The sequence below is a fragment of the Puma concolor genome, chromosome B4, assembly GCF_028749965.1.
Source record: "Puma concolor isolate L17-30 chromosome B4, mPumCon1.1.hap2, whole genome shotgun sequence".
NCBI lineage: Eukaryota > Metazoa > Chordata > Mammalia > Carnivora > Felidae > Puma > Puma concolor.
In genome coordinates, this window is record NC_141673.1 from 103310747 (window position 1) to 103322766 (window position 12020).

A 12020-nucleotide genomic window follows, 5' to 3' on the forward strand; every position below is an offset into this window, starting at 1 on the left:
AAATTCAAATTAATCTGGTTTGCTGTTGCTGCTTGCACTCTTGGTGTTATAACTAAGACCCCATTGCCAGGTCCAAGGTCCCAAAGATTATGACTATGTTTTCTCCTAAGAGTTGATAGCTTTGGCTCTTGCACTTTAGTCTTTGATCCATTTTGAGTTAATGTTTCCATATGATGTGAGGCTAGGGTCCAACTGTGGCTCTCCAGTTGCCCCATTTTATATATTTGTGCTGAAAATGTATTGGGGTGCCTGTGTGGCTAAGTCGGTTAAGCGTCCAGCTTTTAATCTCAGCTCAGGTCATATCTCACAGATTATAAATTCGAGCCCCACGTCAAGCTCTGCGCTGATGGTGAGGAGCCTGCTTGGGATTCTGTCTCTCCTTCTCTCTGCCCCTCCCCTGCTAGTGTGCTCTCTCTCTCTCTTTCTCAGAATAAATAAATAAACATTAAACAAATTTTAATGTATCTATTTTCCTGCTTAGGCCATCAGCTCCATGAGGACAAGGATTCTTTTTTGTTTTGTTCACTGGTGTATGTATCCCCAGCATCCAAAACCTTGCCTGGCACATCATGGGCACTCAAGATTTGTTAAATAAATGAATAATGAGTAACTGAATAAATGTTATTTATTATCATTATTTTACATTTTCCACCCCTATGACCTTCAGCCCATGTGGCTCAAAACAGTCTCTCACAGAAATCCTACCGTTACACTTGTACCTGGGATTTGGTCCTTCCTGGTTATAACCCTGACCTCCAGCCAATCCAAGAGTGATCTTGACCCCTCTATCTACTGTCTGTCAGCTTCTTAGCAACTTCTCTTCCACTCTCTGCCCCCTCCCCACCTCCTCTTCTCTCTCCCTAACCATTCTCACTTCCAGGGATCACCATCCTGCTCAGTGCACTAGTCACTCCCCTTAGTGACCCCTAGTGTTTGCCTGGATTTTTGCCTTTCACAAAGTGCTCTTGAGGTTGCCAGAGACCCCTTTGAGGCAGATCAAGCACTTAGTAGTATCCCTATTTTTAAATGAGAACCTGAGCCCTGAACAGCTTACTTGGGCTGCCTGCAGGGCTCACAGCTTGTTAATGGTGGCCTTGTGACTGGAACTCACATCTTCTGTCTCCAAATAGGTGCAAATCCCATGAGAACAGTCCTCAGAATTTTGTTTGCAGAAGGACAACTCTATCACCCTGTCTGGAATGCCTTCCCAAATTTCCAGTCAGTTCCTGGGTCAAACTAAGCACTTTTTACAGTATCAGTTAACTTTTGATAAATGAATTATGTATGCTATGCTATTTTACATACATTATTCTTTTAATCTTCACCCTTCCCTGAAGCTTAAAGAAGCTGATGAACTTCCCCAAGTTCAACTAGCTAACAAATGTAGAATTGGAATTCAAACCCAGGTTTTCAACAACCACACTCTGCAACCCCCTTTCATAAGAAATCCACCACAAAGGAAAGCAAAACCAGTTAAAGGGAAGGGAAGTCATAGAGTACTTCTCCACCCTGATGGTAAGACAGCTATGCATTGGTTCCTTATTCCTCTTTTTTCTGAAACAGAGATCCTGAGGGCTGTAGGATTAGAATCCTGAATCCTGGTTCTCTACACTTCCTGCTGTGCTCTTTCCCCAACTCCTCCTCTTCCAGCTTCCTTCTAGCTCTTGAGCGGAGCCCTCCCCTGCCCTCATCTTGTCCTCCCATATACCCTAAGACCAGACCTCTCTTCCTTTTCATGATTCTCTGAAGCAGAAGAAGCCTGTAGCCCTCCCTCCCCCAAGCAGAGCAAGAATAGCTCATGGCTGGATAAAAGGTCTGAGTTCTGAGCCACAATCATTTCCCTTTAACTTGTCATGTCTTTTCTTTCAAATGACCCCTATTCATCACTCTCTGCAGCCTGCCCCTTGGCCTTGACACATATAGCTCAGCATCTTTATTCTAATGACCCATTCTTGGACATCTTCAGACAGGGGCTTGCTTTCCAAGCCGCCATTAGAGCCCCCTCCCAGCCAGTCCCCCAGTTTTCAGATCACAGAGTTCATTACTGAGCCTACTGCAGCTCTCAACAACTGGACGCTTAATGGAGATGTATCTGTCTCCCGGGATGGCTCTAAAAGCAGTGTACATCAGTAAATAGTTTCTTCTTCTGTTTTTTCCAAGGTAGGGGTTGAACTGGTGAAAGGGAGAAGGAATAATCTTCTTATTATGTCTTAAAAAAATACTTGTTCTAATAAAAATCATTAGCCCTGAAATATACAGGAAGGGAGGTGGAATTTCTTCTAATCCTAATTAAGTTCCCATCATCAGATGGGGATAGTGGGGGGAATGGATTGGAAAAGCATAAAGACCCTAACATGTGGAGTCAACAAAGTCTTACTTCACTACAAAACATTTACATCAGCATTCCCTCTACTCTCTGTTCAATTGATTTGCATACTTAGTTGCACAAGGGTTTGAATTAGTCTGGACCTTTCTCTCAGGCCAAATTCCATTTAATTCTCCTTTAGATGACCTATATTGCCTTATTTATTCCTCTAAATTATCTTGCCTGATTTAATCCCCTCTCCCCACCCATCATTCCTGATTCAGCCCCCATTATAATCCTCTATGAGGGGAATTAGTGTGTGTCACTTGGGGATGGTGGGCGGGGGACAGTTAATTGGAAAAGAAACAGCAAAGGCAGATGAGGATGGATAGGGACACTGCTTCTATCAGAGCCAGGAAGCAGCTCTGTGTCTGTCAGACAAAGAGCTCTTTCCTAAGGGTGCCAGGGCTAATGGACTATTTTCTGTTTAAGTATTTTTTTACTGATTCTAATGGACTATTTCTTACTGAATATTGTTTCCTGATACACTCTAAAAGAAACCACAAAGGAGAACTTCTCTCACAACCCACAATTTACATTTCCTTCCTGAAGCATCTGTTCTCCCAGGCACCCTTTGCAGGGCACAAAAACTCACATTCCATATTTACCATGTACATGGCACTGCTCTCAGCACCAGCACTTACTTATCTGACTTAATTCTAGAAACAACTGTATTGTTATAGTATATATAGTTAGAAAGGCTGACTAGGTATTTGGTAAACCAAACCATTGGATTTCCCCCACTGGGACACAGCTGGACTAAATTTCCCAGCTTCCCCTGAAGTTAATTGGGTGCAGCCATGTGACTGGGTTCTGCCCAATGGAATGTGGGCAAAACGGATGTGGTCACTTCCTGGCCTGGACCATAAAACTGCACAAACCTTAACATGCTCTCTCTTTTTGCTTTTTGGCCAAAAGGGGAGAACTCTGAGGACTGCAGGGTGGAGGGGGTGAGGAAGCCATAAGATGGAGGGATCCTAAGCCCCTGAGTCACAAGTTGGAGAAGAGCTGTGCAGAAGAGCCTCATGAACAGGAACAGCCATGTTGGACTGTGGTATGAGTAAGACATAAGCTTGTATTGTGTTAAATTACTAAACTTGTGGTTACAGCAGCTAACCAGCCAGACTAATACCTCCCCTATTCTCTACATTATGGAATTGAGATGCAATGAATCTATGTGACTTCCCCAAAGCCAAATGCCTATTAACTGGCAGAGCTGAGATAGTGAGATTTTCTGACTAAAACCAGTGCTTTTGCCACTATACCACAGCTGCTGCATAATTGCTTCTGCTACTACCTTCAAACAAACAACAAATCTGCTGAGACGAGCATTTTCTACAAATGCATTCACCATTCATTGATGCTGTCCTAATTAGGACCTTCATGCAGATGGCTCTGGGGGAAAGCCTGAACACCTGGAGGTACTCAGGGCCGGGTCCTGGACTAATATGGGAAGAGATGCCGCAAAGTCACCTTTGAAAACGTCAAAGCAGCCTTAGCCAACAGGAGGCTTCCTTAGGCTGACAACAAGGGTAAAAAATGGCTGCATTAAATTCGTGTTAGAAAAAGGAAGACCATGTGTGGCTCCTGGAAGGAATGAAACCTTAAACTTGGGAGGGTCTTTATGCATAGCCAGAACATCAGCCCATCATCATTCCTCTGTTTTAAATTCTTCAGTCTCTTCCCAGTGGCTAAAGCATGAAGTACATACAGCTCCTTATCTGCATGTGAGGCCCACCCTGATCTGCCAGTGCTTATCTATTCAGCCTCAACTCTCTTCCTTAAGGGCAGTACAGGAAGAATATGGGGAAAGCACCTTCTGTTTCAATAACTCAAACTATCTTAGCTCCCAGAGAATACCATATTGCCCAGGTCTTTGCAAATGCTCTTTCCTCCATATGGACCACCATCTCCAATCCCAGCTTCCTTAAAGCTCAGGTCAGGTATCATCTCTTTCTCCAGTCTGGGATTAATGCCCCTCCTCTGTACCCCCACAGTCCCCTTCGCACACCTACGTTATAATGCTTGTCAGATTGCACTGCAGTTATTCATTCTTGCCCCCGACCTTTGATTATGTATTTTACACCTTTGATTTCCCAGCATCTAGCAAAACACATGGAACACCGTAAGAGCTCAACAAATTGCTAGGTAAGTAAGTGCATGGGTAGATGATTGGTCCTGAAGTCCTAAAATAATAATAATAATAATAATAATAATAATAATAATAACTAATAATAAGTCACCTGGCACCATAGTAAAAAAGTAATGGTCCCCCAAAGGTATCCTCATCCTAATCCCTGTAACCTGTGACTATGCTACATTACATGGCAAAATGGCATTGGGATTGCTAATCAACAAACCTTAAGATAGATGGATGATCCTGGATTAGCCAGAGGGGCCCACTATAATCACAAGGGTCCTTAAAAGACAGAAAGGGGAAGAACAATCAGTGTCAAAGTGATGCAATGTGAGCAAAGTTTAACCAGCCACTGCTGGAGGGAAGAGGGCTACAAGTCAAGGAATGCAGGGCAGCCCCTAGAAGCTAGAAAAGATAAAAAACAGAAACAAAATAAACCACATGAACAAATAAACAAGAACAAATTTGCTCTAGAACTTCCAGAAAGAATCACAGACCTGCTGACACCTTGATTTTAACCCAGTGACACCCACTGAGTCACACTTTTGATCTCCAGAACTGTAAGATAATATATTTATGTCATCTCAAGCCACCATTTATAGTAATTTGTTCCATTGGAGAATTGGAGAAAACAAATACAGATACTTTTTTTAACGTTTTATTTTTATTTTTGAGAAAGAGAGAGCATGCACAGGGAAGGGGCAGAGAGAGAGGGAGACAGAGGATCTAAAACAGGCTCCTCTCTGTCCATACAGAGCCTGATGTGGGGCTCGAACTCACGAACCATGGATCATGATGGGAGCCAAAGTCAGATGCCCAACCGACTGAGCCACACAGGTGCCCCTGAATGCAGGTACTTTTTAAATGGCATACAAAAAATCTCCAAAAGGAAAAACCATTATGTATTCATGCACATTAATTGAACATCTTTTCTGTGCAAGGTATGAAGTCCTGGAAGTCTATAGAGCTGAACCAGAATAAATCCTGACCTTGGGATCTATTCTTCCAGGAAATTTGACGGTGGAGAGGGGTAGAACACATCAATCTGCCACTAAAAGACCAGAGGGCATTGAAAGAGGTGGGAAGCTATAAGTAGGAAGGAATCTGAACTTGTAGCTGAGCAGATCTCCCCTTGCCAAACAAGCATAAGAGACTGTACTGAAGGAGGCCATTTGCCATGTTCCAGGAAGGCAGCCATGCAGTGTGGGCTCCAGATCAGGCTCTAGGAACCCAGAGCTCCTTACATATGGAGAAGAGCTGTCCTTGGTGACAACTCCATGTAAGAAAAGGAGATGAAAATTACAGAATGCCATGACCAGAAGTCACTCTTGTCCAGTTTGAAAGACGACATAATCAAAGCTCAGGGAGAAAATACTGCCCATTCTGAGGCCTTCTCTGACCCTTGCCAAGCAGGTTTATTCCTCCCTTCACAGCTGTATTTCCTGAGCCCTTGCGTCAGGTCTCTGTGGTAATCATCATTATGGATGTCACGGTTAGAGTGCATGTAGCTGCCTAGTCCTGTTGCACTATTTCCTAAAGGCAGGGGCTAAAACTTACCCAATTTTTTTCCACTCCCCTTAACAGTGACTAAAACATGGCCATTGAAAAATAAGTGTTTGTTGAATGAATTAATGTAAGATCCTGGCAGGGGGAGTCAGATAACAGAGACTTTCCAAGCCAAAGTGCCAGAGAGAAGAGAGAGATGAATGGCAAGTTTTCTGTGATAAATATGTCTTACTCTTATAGTCCAAAAGGAAGTTGTATTTTAACAAAAATGATTCAAATCCATGTTTTCTGTGTATTTCAAAGCCTGTAATTTTCTCTTCTTGTACTCCCTGGGAAACCCAAGTCAGAGCCCTCACTCACTCACTTAGCAGTGGTGTGACTGCAGATGGTAAATTAACCTCTGGGAGTCTTAGTTTCCTCACATAGGAAGTATGGATAATAACACCTATTTTGTCAGATTGTTTGGAGGATGACAGCTAGTATGTGCACAGCTCTGTTGCCCAGTGCATAGTAGATGTTCAATAAGTGGTGACTGTAATGAGCATCCTCCCAGAAGCACCAACCCCTATGCCACGGAACAGTTCCCTATGGGCTCCCTCCCACTACACCTGGGAGAACAGTGTTCCATCTTCCCTCTTCCTTCTTAGAGCAGCATCCCCCTGCATTGGGCTGGTAAGCCGAGGGAATGCTCACACAAAACCTGCTCCACACAAAACCTTCACCTGAAGGAGACTCAGCAACACCATTGTTCTAGAGTTCTCTCATAAAACCTGTGCTAGAAACTTCTGACATTCAGCTGATGACTTCTCTAAATCCATGAAAATTCTGGATTTCTGTGTTCCTCAAAAAAATCAAAGTAGAACTACCCTATAATCCAGCAATAGCACTACAAGAAATTTATCCAAAGGACACAAGAGTGCTGTTTTGAAGGGGCACATGTACCACAATGTTTACAGCAGTGCTTTCAACAATAGCCAAAGTATGGAAAGAGCCCAAATGCCCATCAACTAATAAATGGATAAAGAAGATGTGGTTTATATATACAATGGAATACTACTTGGCAATGAGAAAGAATAAAATCCTGCCATCTGCAGCAATGTGGGTAGAACTGGAGGGTATTATGCTAAGTGAAATCAGTCAGGCAGAGAAGGACAGATATCATATGTTTTCACTCATATGTGGAACTTGAGAAACTTAACAGAAGACCATGAGGGAAGGGAAGGGGAAAAAAATAGTTTCAAACAGAGAGGGAGGCAAATCAAAAGAGACTCTTAAATACAGAGAACAAACTGAGGGTTGATGGGGGAGGTGGGGGGAGAGGGGAAAATGGGTGATGGACATTGAAAAGGGCACTTGTTGGGATAAGCACTGGGTGTTGTATGTAAGCAATGAACCACGGGAATCTACCCCCCCCCCCCCAAAACCAAGAGCACACGGTATACACTGTATGTTAGCCAACTTGGCAATAAATTATATTTAAAAAATCAAGCTACACTGTATATCAGCAATCGTCCTAATTTTATAAAATGATGTATAAACATGATTAGATATATCGATTCAAAGAAAACAGATGAGGAGGAAATAAAGAGAAATTTGTGATTGTTACCTCAGAGTGGTAAGATTATGCATACTAGTTATTTATTATTTAGGTCTTTATGTGCTTTGGGAAATTTACAATGAAAAATAAAACGTAAATATTATTCATCTGTTTCTCTAGGTATTCCTTAGAGAGAAGACGGCAGGAGGACATTTTTGTTGGCCACTGTGTCCCTTGTAGGCCAAGCTCTCTCCCAGGGCTTGCCCTCATCTCCTCCTTGTCCTTTCATTTCATCGAGGCACGTTCATTGTTGGCTTTGCTTCTAGGTCTCTATTCACCTGTAGTCTTGCCCTTGGGATAGTCCCGGGCTTCTCCACCATGAAGACTCTCCTTCTTCACTCACCTCTGCAAATCCCAAACTTGTCAGGAAGACTCCTAAGTGTGAGGCATTAACTGAGAACCTTCTCCACACACCCTGCCCACCTCTTAGCCCATCCCTGATTCCTGTGCCCCTGCTTCCCTTTCTACATCATTCAAGTTGATTCGACCAAGTGTCAGATCAGTGGAAATGAAAATTGGGACTGAAGGACAGGAAAAATGGATGAAAACCATAAAATTTAAAAGAGGCACAGCTAAGTTGGCATACCTGTGGTATGTCTAGGTCGTGCATCCAGCAGCTACAAGATCTCTAAAGGCAACAAAGAAAGGGATTTAAATGGATCTTTCTCTCTCTTTTCTCTCTTTTCTGATCCCTGCAGTAGGAGACAAGAGAGTGTGTATCTGAAAGAGAAGAAACAAGGTGTCCCTTCTGTGAGGGCACTCACTCTCCAAAGAAAAACACTGTATTACAAGGTGCCCTCTGGATTGGAGAGAGGAAACACCCAGTCTCAAGGTAAGCTGAACCCTGTCCCCAGAGCCGTCCCTGCAGGGAGCTTATTTACCTTGGCTTTTCTATTTTCTGACTCATGGTTGTACTTAAACTCTCTTCTCTCTGGCTATGTGTCTTTTAATACACTTTTTTTTATATCCCAAATGTGGCTTTAGAACTGACCTGTACCCTCAGTCTGGAGGCTCATTTATAATTACAAACATCAGGAGTGTGATGACAAAATCAAAGATATTACTTATTTAAAAACATTGTAAGAGAACGCCTGATTCACTGTGAAGTTTTCTTTTTTAAAAACTTAGGATATTTGTCTCTCTTCTTGTTGCTATTTCAGGGAAAATAACTGCCAAATGGAGTTTTTCCATATTTGACTTGAAAGGGGGCGGGGAGTGGGGGTAGAAGTTGATCCTCGCTACAAGATCGGTGCCAACAGTTGGCCTGGAATAAGTGTTCACAGCCAGATTTTCAAATTCCAGTAACCAGGGACCTATAATGAAAAGACTCCTACAAATCTCAATATCTCTCTCTCTCTCTCTCTCTCTCTCTCTCTCTCTCTCTCTCAGGCTTTTATCCAAGAAGAGCAGGAACCTTTGATCTTGTCTGGAGCCCAAAGGATCTAAGGATGGAGTGAAGACAGACAAGAGTCTGGCAAAGTCTCGACCGGGTGCGCTTATTCAAAGCATGTCTGGGATGAAGTCTCTCCAGTACTGGATTTGCCAGACCACTCCAGCCTAGGGCCAGGGCAAGCAGGATTTCAGAACGGTTGCCTGTTTATTCTACCATGTTGTGTTCAGGGAGTGACCAGCCAACTGGTCTATTTGCCCAAAGAGATTCAACCCAACCACAGCCACCCTCCTCCAGGCGCTTTGGCTGCTCCCTTAAGAACCTCCCTTCCTTGCCTGCTGGGTGGAACTGGTCCTGACTGCTTTTATTTTTCCAAACTCCTCTGTGCATAAACAGGATGTTTGGAAAAGCTCAAGATGGCCAGGGGTCTGCTGAGTTGGCCCTTGATTCTCACTTGGAGGGCAGTGTTGGGCAACATCAGTGGAATTGCTTCTGCCTGGATGTTGCCCAGAATAGCTAAATCCTCTCCTCCCCCCAACCTTCTCACTCCCTCTCTTTTTCTCTCCCTTAGAGAACTTGGCTACAGGGAGTTCACACTGGTAGGAATGAGGTAGAAGAGTTGCCTTCACTTTCTAAAGGTGTTTCCTATGAGGGTATTAAGAAATATCCCTGCTCCCAAAGGGTGCAAGGAAGAAAAGTGAAGCCAGTAGGTGGGAAACTTACTCCCTTCACAGAGCTCTTCTCAAGACCCTAAGGGCTAGGGCAGGACCCTAAAGAAAAATCCGCCATAGAAAACAGCCTACCCATGATTAAAGGTCCAGTGGACAAAGTGTTTATGAGTAAAGACCCCTTACTAACCCCTCCTGACTGAACAAAAGATACACAAGATCAAGTTAACCCACTGGAACTAAGTTAATCCTAGGTGCAAACGTCTTAACATCTGAGCATGGGTAGAGGCAAGGAAAACTGCAGGCAGAGAGAGAAAGCCAAAGCCTTCTGGCAGGGACGGGAATAAGAACAGCGGCAAATGCAGATAGAGGCCTTTTCTCAGGGCGCTCTCACAGCCTCCCTGCCTGACCAATTCCCAGGCTTAGCTATCAGTGTTTTTACACTGAGCCACTACTTGCCATTGCCAGAGTTCCCTGAGAGCTACCCAGGACCATGCAGCCTCCTGCCCCAGCTACTGGGGACAAACATAGTCCTCTGCCAACCCCTGCTCCTTTCACCACCCTGCAGGATCTGCTGCCCTGATGACCCCATCCTAAGACATGCAGGTACCACTGTTGGTACCCACACAAGCACACCTCCAGCCACAACATTCCCGCAGCGTCCTTCATCACCCAAACTGGCTCTGCAGTCACCACCCTTGTTGCCATTGAACCAATGCTTTTCTGCCCCCTTAATCTATGTCCCCTGTTCCCTGAGTCTTGTTGGGCAATTCAGGAGTCAAGAGTTCCAGCTGTAGCTGAGATTTTGCAGCCAACCACACAGCACATGTGCACACAGACATGAGAAGAAAAGACTCCTGGGAAAGTTGATTTTGTGGAAGACACTTAAAAACACTTGGCAAATTTTCAACAACATGGATGGACCTGGAAGACATTATTCTAAGGGAAATAAGCCAGACACAAAAAGACAAATGTGATCTTATATGTGGAACCTAAAAATAGACTCATGGAAGCAGAGAGTAGAATGGTCAGGGAGGGGGAAATGGGGAGATGGTGGTCAATGGATATAAAGTTTTAGTTATGCAAGATGAATAAGTTCTGGGGAAATACAGCATGGTGCCTATAGCTAACAATACTATGTTATATACTTAAAAATCTTCCAACATGGTATACTTACCACAAATAGCAGTAGTAGTTATATTAATAATAATAACAATAATAAAAGAGGCAAGAGGAAACTTTGGGAAGTAATGAATATGTCTATGCCTTGATAGCAATGATGGTTTCATGGGGGTATATTTATCCCCAAACTCATTGAGTTGCACATATTAAATATGTATAGCGTTTTACATTTCAATTATACCTCAATTAAGTGGTTAAAAAAATTGGCAAAAAAAAAAAATAGAAGAAGTACAAAATTGTTATTTAAAAAACCTGAAAGAAACCCCTTTGGTTGATCGTTTAATGGAGAACACAGAGCAGTAAATTGAGGGAGACCACCAAGTAGGTTTCAGCAAAGTTAGGGTAGTGTTCTCAACAATTTCTCAACAGACATTACTTTGGGGATTTAGGGGAAAAAATCTAACTCTCAGGAATTTTCAAAACTTCTCCAAAGTGTAAGTTATTCTGTATTTCTAAAATTAATTATATTTGTTACTTGCTATTATGGATATCTAAAAGTTGTTTAATAAATAAGAGATATTAAACTTAGTAATAGTTACCAAAACTATAGGCTATAGCAGATATTCAAACCCTAGAAAATCTTTCCATTGGACACAAGATTTTAAAAAAACTTTGTGGGGCACCTAGGTGGCTGAGTCAGTTGAGCCTCCAACTTTGGTTCAGGTCACAGTCTTGCAGTTTGTGAGTTTGAGCCCTACATCAGGCTCGCTGCTGTCAGCCTGTCAGTGAAGAGCCAACTTTGGATCTTCTGTCCCCTCTCTGCCCCTCCTCCACTTGCACTCTTCTAAAAATAAATAAATCTTAAAAAAAAAAACTTTGCTATAAATTGCATTTTCCCTCAATTTGCTATGAAGAAACTAAGAGTTATACATTTGCTTAACATTTATCCTGTTCCTTAATTTTTTCATCATGAAATCCTATCTGTGGTAATGTTTTGGTTCTTGATATGGATTTGGTCACTGTGAAAATTTTATCAAGCTGTACGCTTATGACTTATACACTTCTAAAAGCTTACTTTAACAAAATTTCAGCTGATTTAATTCTGTACTAAATTATCAGTGTCTTGTCTGCCTAATGCCTAAAGGAAGACTAATTATTCCCAGAATCATACCCAAGTAACTACATAAGACTAAAAGGAAAAGGTGACTCTCTCAAGGAAGGGACCAGTTTGCACA

General features: G+C 42.7%; 1 long non-coding RNA gene across 1 annotated transcript; it reads left to right on the forward strand.

Moving 5' to 3' along the window:
• The first annotated feature begins 4472 nt into the window (after window positions 1-4472).
• On the forward strand, window positions 4473-11617 carry LOC147579381 (uncharacterized). The gene is made up of 3 exons (XR_015253164.1): window positions 4473-4513; window positions 8304-8437; window positions 8995-11617. It is a non-coding gene; the product is annotated as an uncharacterized LOC147579381 (long non-coding RNA).
• Window positions 11618-12020: the final 403 nt, after the last annotated feature.